Here is a 14,733-nt window from a genome sequence, read left to right on the forward strand (position 1 = left end):
CATTTGAACATCGATTTATTCAGCATTTGAGGAGTCACAAATATTGCTGAACATTATGTAATTATCGGCAAACATCCCCACTCCTAACCTTGAGATGGAGGGAACGTAATTGATGGAGGAACTGAGGATGGTTGGGCCTAGGACACCACCCTGAGGAACTCCTGTAGTGATTTCCTGTAGGTGAGATAACTGAGCTTCAACAACTACAACCATCTTCCTATATGTCAGTTATGGCTCCAACTAGTGGAGAGTTTGCCCCTGATTGCCATTGATTCCAGTTTTGCTATGGCTCCTTATGCCAGACTTGAATGTGGCCTTGATGTCAAGGGCAGTCACTCTCACCTTACCTCTGGAATTCAGCTCTTTTGTCTACACTTGAACCAAGGCTGTAATGAGGTCAGGAGCTGAGTGGCCTTGGTAGAACCCAAACTGGGCGTCACTAAGCAGCTTATTGCTGAGCAGGTGCTGCTTGGTAGCACTCTTGATGATACCATCCATCACTTTACTGATGATCGAAAGCAGACTGATGGGGTGGTAGCTGGCTGGGTTGGATTTGGCCTGCTTTTTGTGCACAGGACATACCTGGCAATTCTCCCCATTGTCAGGTAGATGCCAGTGTTATAGCTCTACTAGAATAGTTTGGCTAGGTGTGCAGCAAATTCTGAAGCACAAGGCATCAGTATTATTGCCAGAACGTTATCAGGGCCCATAATGTTTGCAATATCACGTACCTCCAACCATTTCTTGATATCACATGAAGTGAATCAAATTGGCTGAAGACTGGTATCTGTAATGCTAGGGATCACTGCAGCAGGCCAAGATGGATCATCCACTTGGCACTTCTGGCTGAAGGATACTGCAAATGTTTCAGTCTTGTCTGCACAGACGTACTCTGCTCTTCCATTGTTGAGATTGGGGATATTTGTGGAGTCTCCTCCTCCATTGAGTTGTTTAATTGTTCATTAATATTCACAACTAGATGTGGCAGGATCGCAGACCTTAGATCTGATCCACTGGTTGTGGGATCGCTTAGCTCTGTCTCTTACTTGCTGCTTATTCTGTTTGACATGCAAGTAGTCCTGTTTGGTAACCTCACCAGGTTGACACCTTACTTTTAGGTATCCCAGGTTCTGCTCCTGACATGCACTCCGGCACTCTCCACTAAACCAGAGTTGATCCCCTGGCTTGATGGTAATAATTGAATGAGAGACATGCTGGGCCACACAAACAGACTGAAAGATTCTAGTTAGACAGGATGACAGTATTTTCTAATTTTGTTCAGAAACTTGGATGAAGGTCCGTGGCACAAATTGCAGGGTGTTACTCAGTTTGAGACGTAGAAGAGAGAAGTCAATGGTGGTGGGGGGGAAGCAATAATTTGGGTGATACTAAAAATAGTTATTTTTAAATTTGGGGATTATTATAGAAAGAATAAATAGAAGGAACAGAAATAGAAAAGAACGTTGCAGTTCCTTGGAAAGTGTGTCTGAGAGATGGTAAGCCTCAATTTTAACTGTAAGGAAGTCCCAAATCCCCACAATGTTCTCCAATAAAGAACACTAGAGGGCAACAGCACACCATCAATGACGATCAGTGTCACATTCCAAGAATGCTGTGTGAAGATCCTGAAGGAGCATTTTCCACCCAGTAGTAAACTTCGTCTGTCTTTTCCAAGCAGAATATGCATTCTCTGGTTTCCCTCTTAGGAAGTTTAATGTGGAAAAGTGTGAGGTAGTTCACTTCAGAAAAAGCAACAGGAATGCAGAGTACTGGGCTAAAGGTAAAATTCTTGGCAGTGTAAATGAACAGACAGATCTTGGTAAAAACAATGACTGCAGATGCTGGAAACCAGATTCTGGATGAGTGGTGCTGGAAGAGCACAGCAGTTCAGGCAGCATCTGAGGAGCAGTAAAATTGACGTTTCGGGCAAAAGCCCTTCATCAGGACTAAAGGCAGAGAGCCTGAAGTGTGGAGAGACAAGCTAGAGGAGGGTGGGGGTGGGGGTGGGGAGAAAGTAGCATAGAGTACAATAGGTGATTGGGGGAGGGGATGAAGGTGATAGGTCGGGGTGGATAGGTGGAAAAGAAGATAGGACAAGTCACGGGGACAGTGCTGAGCTGGAAATTTGGAACTGGGGTGAGGTGGGGGAAAGGGAAATGAGGAAACTGCTTGTCGGGGGTGGGGGGGGGGGGGGGGGGGGGGGGAAAGGAGGGAAGGATCTTGGTGTCCAGGTGCATAAATCCCTAAAAGTTACCACCCAGGTTGATAGGGTTGTTAAGAAGGCATGTGGTGTGTTGGCGTTTATTGGTAGGGGGATTGAGTTTCGGAGCCACAAGGTCATGCTTCAGCTGAACAAGACACTGGTATGGCCGCACCTGGAATATTGAGTACAGTTCTAATCACCACATTATAGGAAGGATGTGGAAGCTTTGGAAAGGGTTCAGAGGAGATTTAGTAGGATATTGCCTGCTATGGAAGGAAGGTCTTACAAGGAAAGGCTGAGGGAACTGAAGCTGTTTTCGTTGGAGAGAAGAAGGTTGAGAGGTGACTTAATTGAGACGTACAAGATAATCAGAGAGTACAGATATCAGGGGTAGTATCTTTACTCAGAGAGTAGGAGGGGCATGGAACAGCCTGTCTGCAACAGTAGTAAACTCACCGATGTGAAGGGCATTTAAATGAGCATTGAACATACATATGAATAATAATGGAACAGTGTAGGTTAGATGGGCATCAGATTAATTTCACAGGTTGGCGCAACATCGAGGGCCGAAAGGCCTGTACTGCGCTGTAATGTTCTATGTAGGTCTCCCTTTGCCACCATTTATATTTGAGAGAGAGGTTCCACAGCTTACTTTCACTGGTCTACCAATAATATGGCATTTTTGCATTGATGTGTCACATTCAAGTGTTTAGGGGTGGAGAAAATTGATACATTGGTTCCAATTAATACAATTGAACACTGATGTTTCAAAACCTAGCCTTGAGAAAATTATGCTTCCTGTCCAATTTGAGCAAACAGATAAATTGCAGAAGTTGTGTAATTAAAATAGAACTCTGAAATACCTGAAAGTTTGCATTAGACTAGAGGACCCAATATTAAACCAAAGGGTCAGAAAGGTAAAACAGAAACAAGGCAGTGCAGTACATTGGCCTTTTCAAGTAGAACACCTTCCACAAACTGATAAAAGCAAAAGTAGTCTTTGATGTTTCACAAAGAGAAAGTCAGCATACTCAGACTGTAAATCTGAGTTTTTAAGCTGTTTCTCAAAAGATGGCTTTGCAGAAGTCTGAGAATTAGAGAATTCTGTAGCATTTAGAAAAGAATTGAAATAATTAACTCACTCACATATAGACATCACATATCTGTAAAGTATATGGTTTGCTGCAAAAATCCAGTATATGATTAAGATTCTAAGAAATATTTCCTGAGGAGGAGGGTGAAAATCCCTTCTGGATCAATTTAATCTTTGTTCAAGAACTTATATAGTCAGCAACATGGTGTGTATTTCTAATTGTGTAATGACATTAGAAATGGATCTCATTTATTAGTCTTTACCTGGAATGCAACAGTCCAACAAGTATGGCATCAGGTGCAAAGCATTCTGGCACGTCCTGTCGTTGTGAAATGTGAAATTCATTTCTTGAGACCATCATAGCGCAAATTGGTTGAAATGAGTAGCTTTGAGTTACTATTTGCAGACTTCAGGGAGCTTCACTGGTTTGATACAAATTCATTTTATATTTCAGTTCAGCATTATGTTCTCCTCTCAAAATTATGTCTTCAGAGATCAAATATTTGCCACTTACATGAAGATCAACAGGGCTCTTGCCAAGTTGATGGAGACACAGAAGAATCTTGTTTGTGGGAGCTTGCTGCATACAGAATGCCAGAAAAAAAAAACTTGTTTGCTTTTCAAAGTAATTCATTGTAGGTGAAACATTTGGAGTTATATTTTCTTCTTTAGAGCCACTTTGGCTTCACAGCTTTGCTCTATCTACTTGGTTTCTTAAGATAAAATGAATTCACTTGCAGCACTAACCTCAGGTAACAGACACAAGGAGAGTCATAGAGATATACAGCATGGAAACAGACCCTTCGGTCCAACCCATCCATGCTGACCAGATATCCCAACCCAATCTAGTCCCACCTGCCAGCACCTGGCCTATATTCCTCCAAACCCTTCCGATTCATATACCCATCCAAATGCCTCTGAAATGGTGCAGTTGCACCAGCCTCCACCACTTCCTCTGGCAGCTCATTCAAACACATACCACGCTCTGCATGAAAAAGTTGCCCCTTAGGTCTCTTTTATATCTTTCCCTTCTCACCCTAAACCTGTGCCCTCTAGTTCTGGATTCTCCGACCCCAGGGAAAAGACTTTGCCTATTTACCCTATCCATGCCCCTCAATTTTGTAAACCTCTTTAAGGTCACCCCTCAGCCTCCGAAGCTCCAGGGAAAAGAACCCCAGCCTATTTAGCCTCTCCCTATAGCTCAAATCCTTCAACCCTGGCAACATCCTTGTAAATCTTTTTTGAACCCTTTCAAGTTTCACAACATCTTTCCGATAGGAAGGAGACCAGCTTTAAATTTTCTTCATACATTTTCCTGGTGTATCTGTATTGATCATGAGGGAAGACTAGTTTGTAGCTTGGACAGTTCTACACTGTAACTTGAAAGTAAATGACTGGTTTTCTGATTCTAAGTAGAAACTACAAACTAACCACAGCAGTTTACGTAGCACTTGACATTAAGTACCAAACCAAAGTAATTTGTGCTAAGCATTTAATATGAGTTTTATCTTTTTAAAGTGAGGCAACTAAATATTTTCCTTGGTTAATAGTAACAAAGATAAGTGACAAACTGATTCCTTTACAAAGAGCTACATCTACTGGGCAATTTTGTCAGTAATCAACAAAAACCACTATTAGATGACAGTCTCCATGCAGTGACATTCCAGCAATTTGTCTTTGTTCCCATTATTTTGAAGAACCTCAAGAGAACATCATCTAAAAACACACTGAAGCCATTGGTCAAATCTTTCAGTTGAAGTGAAAGAGAAAGAAAATCTTGTGTTCAAAAGCACAGGAGAGATAGACGAGATACCCGAGACTGACCATTAAAACTACAAGATTAAATGCATTAATATGCTCCAGGTTCTCATATGAAAATGAAGCATTTCAAAACTGCATTTTCAAAACTGAAATAATATTTGGTTGACTTACAATTTTAATCTTTAGCTCCCTTTTTTTTCTGTTATTTGTACAATACCACTGAAAGGATAATATATACTCATGTAAGTTTGTAAGACTACATTTTTAGTTTATAAAGTACGAAGTTGACTTAAACAAGTAACATGTTGGAGAGGTTGAAATCCACCCTCTCCCATCATCTCACTATTGCAGAGTTGCCAGGTTGGAGACTGTACCCAACAATCCTGAAAGTACTGCAAAAGAAACCAAAAAGGTATTATTGATATTTTTATTTATGAAATATCTTCATAGAGTGTGACATTCATTTCTGTACACTAAATTCAATTTCATCAAAACCAAAAAGGTTTAACATACATATTTACAAAAGTTCAAATGGTTTTTCATAATACATAGAAATACTAAGCAGCAGGGCATTCTCTGAGCATGTAATCATCTTCCTCCTTGACTTCAGAACCAAATAACTCATCTCAATCGGCTTCTTCAATGTCAGTGATATGGATCATCATCACTATAAGCAATCACATAGTCATCAGCCAGATCATTCCATAAATTATCATTTCTGAGCAAGATTGCATTTGATATCCCACATTTCTTGAATGGTTTAACAACAATCTCCATTCTGTTTTCATCTCAGGCCTCTCCAACCCATCACACAGCATCGCTAACGTTGGAGCCCACAGGCTACCCTTAATAAATGTCTTATCACCTTTGATCATCAAGTGATTTAATATTTGTCTCATGCCATCCTGAAAGGGCCTGTTTAGAAAGACATCCAATGTTTGAATAAGATTGGTTAGACTACTCAGGAATTACTGCAAAATTATTCCTTTGAAACCTAATGTCAGCAAGAACATCATTGATAAAGTGTGATCTGAACATGTCACATATGAGAAGACTTGATTTCTTTCCGTAATCTTCTTGGGAAGGAACCACCAAATTTTCCTCAATCATATTTTAAACCACCTCCGTCATAATGTTTATGAACATTAGCCAACTATTTCTTTTGGGAATTACTATTTTGGGAAGGATTTTCTCTTGAATATCACAGTTGCTCAAGTTTTACACTGTCAGACATACACAACAGTACAATGGTGAATCTACTCTTTTACGGTCAGTTGTCTTCACTGTTTCCTCTCCGATTTGGCTCATCATTTGACTGGTCAGCATGTCAAAATTCATGGGATCTCATCCATGTTCCCAATATAGGCCAATCCGTATCCATTCTTTTGTCAATGTTTGATTATAAACCATGGAAATTCTTTAGTCTGTCATCGACTTCTGCTGGGACAAGCTGCAAAATCTTGGTCTTTTGTCTCATTACAATCCTGCTTGCCTTTAAAAATCTGGCATCTAAGCAGACTTTGAAACTTGGAATATCTAATTTTCCTTGTTCTTTTAGAATGAAGATTTGGATAGATCCTCGAGAAACTGAAAGCCTGTTCTGGTGATTTTTATTGGCATACACTGTAGTTGGCAACTTTGGCTTCCCACTGCGACCACATATCAGGCTTATCTCTGTTTGCACATTTATTATTAGCCCTTCAGAGGTGTGCTATTTTCTGATTATATCAAGTAGGTTTGCACTAGAGTGAGGATAACTTTACCAGTAAGTAAAGAGTTTAAAGTTTTGGATAAAAGCTGGGGGTAGCCTGATACATGAGGTATAAGAAGAATGAAATTCTGAGATCAACTGTTACTCTAGTATATAGATGGTATGTTTTGGGTAAGTAAACTGCTCTTCTTCATTGTCAACTATGTAGCTATTATCTATTTTAAAGGAGTTTAAATTAAAGGCAAACGGATCTTTCTGAGAGTAGTTAAGATTTCCAACACTACCTTTCCAAGCAGACCTCCTGGAGACAGCTGTTTTTAGATAAAAATCTGACTGTTGGCAGAACTAGCTATATTTTAATCTGGTCGTAAAAACAGAAACTAAAGGGCTGCAGGAAGAATGATAAATTATAAATGTATCATTTTTTTTAAAAAAAAGTCTAATTATTGGAGGGTCCTATCACTTGCCAGAGGCAAAGCATGGTTTGGGTTCAAAATCTATCTTGGAGAGATTACATGTTCATTGTATAAGGGTTCTCGTAGTTATTAGTAGTTTCTCAGTTACATGAGTAAGTCATTAATTTAAACACTGCTTTAAACAACAGATTAACCATCAACTCAAAGTATAACTCTGTTAATATATTTGTTTTGGTGAATGGGGTATGGGGAAGTGGAATTTATCATTCAATATAAATAATGACCTAAGAGGTGATAATTGACAATCTGGCTTCCCTATCATAGATCATCAACCAGACAGGAAAGGAGGCCAAAATAACATCAAATCTTGAAAGAGTAGTTATAGACAATTAATAATTTGAGTTATAAATATATCTTTTTGGTTCCAGCTGATGTCGTGACCAGGGCATCTCTAAAACTATTTCAAGAAGAGGATACCACTAACAAAACGTTATAAGTAAACATTTTTATTTCGGACTTACATCATTTGCAGTTTCTAGCTCTTGGTGGAACATATTGCTAGCTGAACTATTGAATTCCTGCAACAACAAAACAATAGAAGTGCTGATAATTATAATTTTAAGAACAAGGCTAAAAAAAAAGCATTTGCCTTGCATTTAATTTAAATTTCATTTTCACAAAAACAAACATCACCCTAAATCAGTGAAATAATATTCACATTAATATTTCCAGACCCAAATGTGCTGATAGCTTGTGCAGATGCAAGATCCTTTTGTATGCTTTATGTACTCACTGACTGCCACTTGGTCAAAGTCTATTGATCATATCAGCTCTGGCAAATTCAGATCACAAGAAACATTATTTTGTTTAACTTGTCTGCTAGGTGACAGGTTGTGGCAATGCACATGGGGAGTCAACTGTAGTCTTCAGGTAAAATGGGGTTATAAGGCCATTCATAACTGGACCGATGTGCAGAGATGGAATTCAAACCCCATTTCAAGGCAGATATTCTACCAGAATTTTGCATTATAATTACTGGTAATTAAATTTAATAAAATTATAGCAATTTGGGAAACCTACAGGTTGGACAGAAATGAGTGTGACCGGTTTACACATATTAATAAGGATTAATAAAGAGAAGAAATTGATTTTCAAAAATTACAAAATACAACAGGAACAATGTTTGTACAGAAAGTGAATCCATGCAAACACAGCAGTAAAAAAAAAGGAAGTTTGCTCCAGAATCCCACCCAAAATTGGACAAGATTATGGCAGAGAATATCAGAATGTTCAGGTAGTGAGATTCCTACCATTAGTTCATCTGGCAATTCCCACTCCCTGTCCAATAGCTTAATCTGAGGTGGCCCTAACTCCCTTTCCCCATAACTCTCATATCCTCCTCAGCCCATTGCATCTTTATCCTTTTATCTTCAATTCACAAACCTGGGGAAATAAATACTGATATCTTGAAAAGTGGATGTCTTAAAACAGATAAAGATGGATAAATCCCTGGGATCGGATCAGGTATACCCACAACTTTGTGGCAAGCCAGCAAAGTGATTGCTGGGGCCCTTGCTGAGATATTTGTATCATCAATAGCCAAGGGTGAGGTGCTGGAAGACTGGAGGTTGGCTAACGTGGTGCCATTACTGAAGAAAGGTGGTAAGGAAAAGCCATGGAACTGTAGACCAGTGAGCCTGACATCAGTGGTGGGCAAGTTGTTGAAGGGGATTCTGAGGGACATGATTTACATGCATTTGAAAATGCAAGGATTGAATGGGATAGTCAATATGGCTTTGTGCATGGGAAATTGTGACTCACTAAATTGATTGACTTTTTTTGAAGTGACAAAGAGGCTTAATGCAGAGCCGTGAACACGGCCTATATAGATTTCTGCAAGGCGACCAACAATCTCTGTGTAGTAGACTGGTTAACAAGGTTAGATTACATGGAATACAGGGAGAACTATCTATTTGGATACAAAATTGGCTTGAACATAGGAAACAGTGAGTGGAGAGCTGCTTTTTGGATTGGAGTTCCATGACCAGCATTGTGTTACAGGGTTCAGTGCTGGATCCACTGCTTTTTGTCATTTATATAAGTGATTTGGATGTGAATATAGGAGGTTTGGTTAGTAAAGTTGCGGATGACACCAAAATGTGTGGTGTAGTGGACAGTGAAGAAGGTTACCTCAGAGTACCTTGATCAGATGGGCTGATGACCAGAGAGGTGGCAGATGGAGTTTAATCAAGATCCAATCGAGGTGCTACATTCTGGTCGGGCATATCAGGGCAGGACTTATACACTTAATGGTAAGGTTCTGGGGTGTGTTGCTGAACAAGGAGAGTGCGGACTGCAGGTTCATAGTTCCTTGAAAGTGAAATCACAGGTAGACAGGGTAGTGAAGAAGGCGTTTGATACACTTGCCTTTTTTTGTCAGCTCCGTGAATATAGGAGTTAGGAGGTCATGCTGCAGCTGTAAAAGGACATTGGTGAGGCCACGTTTGGAAAACTGCATTCAATTCTGGAATCCCTGCTATAGGAAGGATTTTGTTAAACTTGAGAAGATTTCAGAAAAAATATTCCCTGGGTTGAAGGGTTTGAGCTATAGGCTGAATAAACTGGGGCTATTTTCCCTGGAGCATTAGAGGCTAGGGGGTGACCTAATAGAGGTTTATAAAATCATTAGGGGCATGGATAGGGTGAACAGTCAAGGTCTTATCCGCAGGGTAAGGGAGTCCAAAACTAGAGGACATAGGTTTAAGGTGAGGGGGGAAAAAAAGAGTTAAAAGGGACCGAAAGGGCAATTCTTTCACGCAGAGGGTGGTGCGTGTATGGATTGAACTGCCACATGAAGCCTCGTACAATTACATCATTTAAAAGGCATCTGGATAGGTATATGAATTGGAAAGGTTTAGAGGGATAGGGGCTAAATGCTGGTAAATGGGACTAAATTAATTTAGGATATCTGGTCGGCATGGACAAGTTGGACTGAAGGATGTGTTTCCATGATGTACATCTCTATCTATGACACCCATTACTTAAGACTCTTGCTACCACCTGTTCCCTCAACATGTACCTCTTTCCCTTTGAACTACACACAACCCCTGTATCTGCCTCTCTCCTTTAAGCTATTGCAGCTGGTTTTCTCTCAAGTCTCCATCCACTCTCACGCATTTCCTTCGAGGTGGTTTGCTGATAGCCTCCTCACATTCAACTATTATCACATCTCCCTTCCAATCTCTTGCTGTTTTCTTTTGCTTTCACAGGTTTTCCATATTGAACTGGTCTTTTTCTTTTAAAAAATTCAATTTGGAGGAAATAAACTCTTCCATGCTCTGGACCTGAGCCTCTTACTCACTTTCTTTCAATCCAGTCTCCCTCTGTAACACCCTCAGTTAAATATGGTTCATAAAAAAAGTATCTTTTTTTTAAATTATAGTTAAAAGTATAATTTAAAAAGTATAATTAAAACAGTTGGCTCTTTCTTTATCTCACAGCAAAGAAATCTCAAATTTTACCTGTGTGTTCAGTAAGGTTGGTAATATGTTTCCTCTTATCATTCACTATCATGAAAATTATGCAGAAAGTGTAAGAAGCTGAAGACGAATAAAGAACACCAATAATGAATCATTTAAAAAAACGATACACTTCAGATGTTCAGAACGCACAATCCAAGTTCAGATTAGCATCACAGTTTTAGTTCAAATTATCAAATTCAAGCACAGGTCTTTGGGAGAAGCTGAGACCTTCAAGTAAAATCTTTAAGGAAGGCATAAAAATACCAAAAGAACCGGGTAAATTTAAACAGGTTATTGAGAAGCCTGTATTTTTTGGTTTAATTTTATGATTTTGGACACTAGAAATATCTTGTAACAATTTTAAAAAGCTGAAAAAGAATCAGAAGGACTTTTGCGTCAGCTGTGGGAACTCCATGTACCCTTAGGGCAACAGACTATAAAATATGTGTCATATAAAGTGACAAATAGTTGCACATCATCACCTATTGCACTGTCAAGTACTGCAGGTACTTTACAATCAGGCCAGTTAGCATTTGTGAAAGTAAGTATTCTATGGATCTTTAATTAAAGATCAAATTAGGATCAAGATTACCAGAAAATAGTTAAAATAGAAAATATCCAATAAATGGAATTACAGGAAATGCTTTCCAAAATACAGAGCTTTAAAAATCCCATAATGCAAAGCATTTAAAAAAAAACAAATGCCATTTCAAGCCACAATGAACCAGGCCTTTTTGCATAACATATGAAACATTCAAAACTGTTTATTTGCATGTTCTTTACAGGTGTAGAAATGGAAAATAGCTAATTTGGTTTTTCATTAATATTTTTGCTGGAATTATCAACTATTAGGAGAGCAATTCAATAGTTGAGAGCTATTAGGCCCAGGATTTGTTCGTTTACAAGCAATCCTTTTCTAGGAATGTGCCTCAGGCGTAAACTATTTCCGAAACAGCACATAATATAAGTATATACTGTAGGTTATTGATTAACAAGGAAGTCAAAGGTTATTTAGGTAGCTGGGAATGTGAAGCTATGGCCATAGATCAGATCAACCATGATCCTATTGAATGGTGGTACAGGCTTGAGGACTAAAATAATTTACTCTTGCTCCTAATTCACATGTGCAGGACAGTTTTAACTCTGTTTGATGTACAGTAATTCAGATGATTCTTCTACAAGAATGGCAGCAGAGTAGGACTTCAGAGCCAGAGTGTGTCTACTTCTTTTCTTTTTTTCCTCTCTCTTTTTGAATTCTTTTTACCTCCCGTCCTTGGGCAGCATTGTCTGGGGCAGAAGCCAGTACCGACTCCCAGCCTCAGCGTGAACCCTGACTCCCAGCCACGAGGTGAAGCCCCGTGGGTTCTGGGTTGGAATGACTGTTATTCTGAACTGTTATTTCTCTATTTTTCTAATTTATTGCTGGGCATTTTATTTCTTTATTATTTTTCTTCCCCTAAGAAATTGTACTTTAGAATCTGTACCTAAGGTAGTGCCACAAGTGGCGACATGTCAACTTAACACTGTACTCATCAGTACGTTTGACAATAAAGCTAATTCTATATCTGGGAAGCTTTAAAGTTACAGAAAATTAATAGCAAAGAAATCGGCTGTTCTGCCAAATTGGTTTATGTCCGACATCAGCCACCTCCCAATCCCACCTGATCTCATCCTGTCAACATCTTTTTCTTTCTCCATGTATTTATCCAACTTTCCCTCCCTGTTTTCACTGCATTAACAATATTTATCTTGTTAAAAATCACACAACACCAGGCTATAGTCCAATAGGTTTATTTGGAAGCACTAGCTCTCAGTGCGCTGCTCCTTCATCAGGTAGTTGTGGAGCAGGTCCATAAGACAGAATTTATAGCAAAAGATTATAATGTCATGCAACTGAAATGATATTATGAAAAAGCCTAGATCACTATCAAGTCTTTCACTTTTAAGAATGGGTTGCAGGTTTTAGTTCATTAATATGTAAATCCCAGAACTTCTTTTAAGTCACACATTCTTGAGATAAACAAAAGTTTAAAAAAAAAGTGACATCTCAGCTCAGACAATGTATTAAATGTGTGAGGTTAGAGGCTGTCTGTATCCCAGTCTTGAGTCAGATTAGTTCTATTTTGGCCTCAGATCTTCGGGTGACCAATCTCCAAGGCAGACTTTGGGATAGGCAACAACGCAAAGTGGCCAAGCAAAGGCTGATAGCCAAGTTCGGTACCCATGAGGATGGCCGCAACTGGTACCTTGGGTTCATGTCACACTACAGGTGACCCCACTACACGATACACTCTCTCATACTTACACACAGATTCTCTCTCTCACACACATACACGCTTATACTCCATCACACTTACACACACTTTACCAAGCTTGCACACACAAACACACAATCTCTCATGTGCACTCACACGCACACACATGACATACAAGTCTACAGGGTGAATGTATATTTGCAAAAGTATATTTAGATTAGATTCCCTACAGTGTGGAAACAGGCCCTTTGGCCCAACAAGTCCACACCAACCCTCCGAAGAGGAACCCACCCAGACCCATTTCCCTCTGACTAATGCACACAAATTATGGGCAATTTAGAATGGCCAATTCACCTGACCTGCGCACCTTTGGACTGTGGGAGGAAACCCACACAGACCCAGGGACAATGTACAAACTCCACACAGTCACCCAAGGCTAGAATCAAACCTGGGACCTTGGTGCTATGAGGCAGCAGTGCTAACCACTGAGCCACTGTGCCACCCCATGTATTTGCAGATACATTTCATTTTGCTCAAAAAGTTCAAAATCTGCAGGCAGTCAATCTATGTAATATTTTGTAAATTCCACTTTAGAAATAGAATCAGTCTGACTCAAGATTGGGATACAGACAGACTCTAACCTCACACCTTTAATACATTGTCTGAGCTGAGATGTCATTTTTTAAAATAAAAAGTTAAGTTAACTGAAGAATGGAAGGCTTCATCCAGAGGCTCACTAAAGATGTTGCCTAGTACCTGGATGAAACATCTGAAAATGAACCTTCCAGCTCAGTGAGTAAACTTACACCCACAATCTAGGTTTGTTCAATATATAATTTTAGTTGCATGACACTGTAATATTTTGGTATAAATTCTGTTTTATGGTCCTGCTCCACAACTACCTGATGAAGGAGCAGTGCTCCGAAATAAACCTGTTGGACTATAATGTGGTGTTGTGTGATTTTTAACTTCGTCTACCCCAGTCCAACAGCGGCTCCTCCACATCATGATAGTTACCTTAACATCGAGTCCTATATTCCCATCGTTCTCTGGGTAAAGAAGCTGCTATTGGATTTATTGGTAACAATCTTATATTTATCTTCCCAGTTCTGATCTTCCTCAGTAAATAGAAACATCTTCTCAAAACGTATCTTATCAAAAACTTCCATAACATTAAAAGAGCTCCATTTAGTCACGCTTCAGTTTTCATTCGGTCTCCTTCGCTGAGAGAAAAAAAGTACAAATGTTAACTTAAGCTCTTTTCCTGGTAAACTCGCGCTCGTTGAGATGTTTGCGTAAGATTAAGAAAACGTAGCGTTTACTCTATGATGAAATTCATACAACTGGTCAGGCAACAGTTGTAAAGAAAACTTAATGTTTGATGTCAACTCTATTATTATAAAAGAGTCGTTTCACTTAATTAAACCCTTTAAGGTAATACCTTCCCGTTAAGAGATAACTTTTTTGTCATCTCAGCGAAACCATTTATTAAATGGCGAGTCCATGATAACACGACCTTTCCCTCTAACTACAACGTGATTGACAATCAAGATAACCAATACTTAAGCGGGTTTCCGACACGTCCCTTCAGGGACCACTTTGTCATCAATGGAAACTGTCCAATCAGTAAACGAGCATTACGAAAGGCTGGACAAACGCCTAGTTTTTAGTAGTCCGGATGACTGACAGGCAAGTAATCAAATGAAACATTAGAGTGACTGTCACGGGACTATAGCGAGTACCAATGATTTGCGAGAGGTGGGACTCAAACTG

General features: G+C 39.4%; 1 long non-coding RNA gene across 1 annotated transcript; it reads right to left on the bottom strand.

The window, feature by feature from the left end:
* Positions 1 to 5,484: 5,484 nt before the first annotated feature.
* LOC140471086 (uncharacterized) lies at positions 5,485 to 14,726 on the bottom strand. The gene is made up of 5 exons (XR_011956850.1): positions 14,402 to 14,726; positions 13,978 to 14,183; positions 10,706 to 10,783; positions 7,706 to 7,762; positions 5,485 to 5,724 (listed from the first exon to the last, which is right to left on the bottom strand). It is a non-coding gene; the product is annotated as an uncharacterized lncRNA (long non-coding RNA).
* Positions 14,727 to 14,733: the final 7 nt, after the last annotated feature.

The sequence above is a fragment of the Chiloscyllium punctatum genome, chromosome X (assembly GCF_047496795.1).
Source record: "Chiloscyllium punctatum isolate Juve2018m chromosome X, sChiPun1.3, whole genome shotgun sequence".
NCBI lineage: Eukaryota > Metazoa > Chordata > Chondrichthyes > Orectolobiformes > Hemiscylliidae > Chiloscyllium > Chiloscyllium punctatum.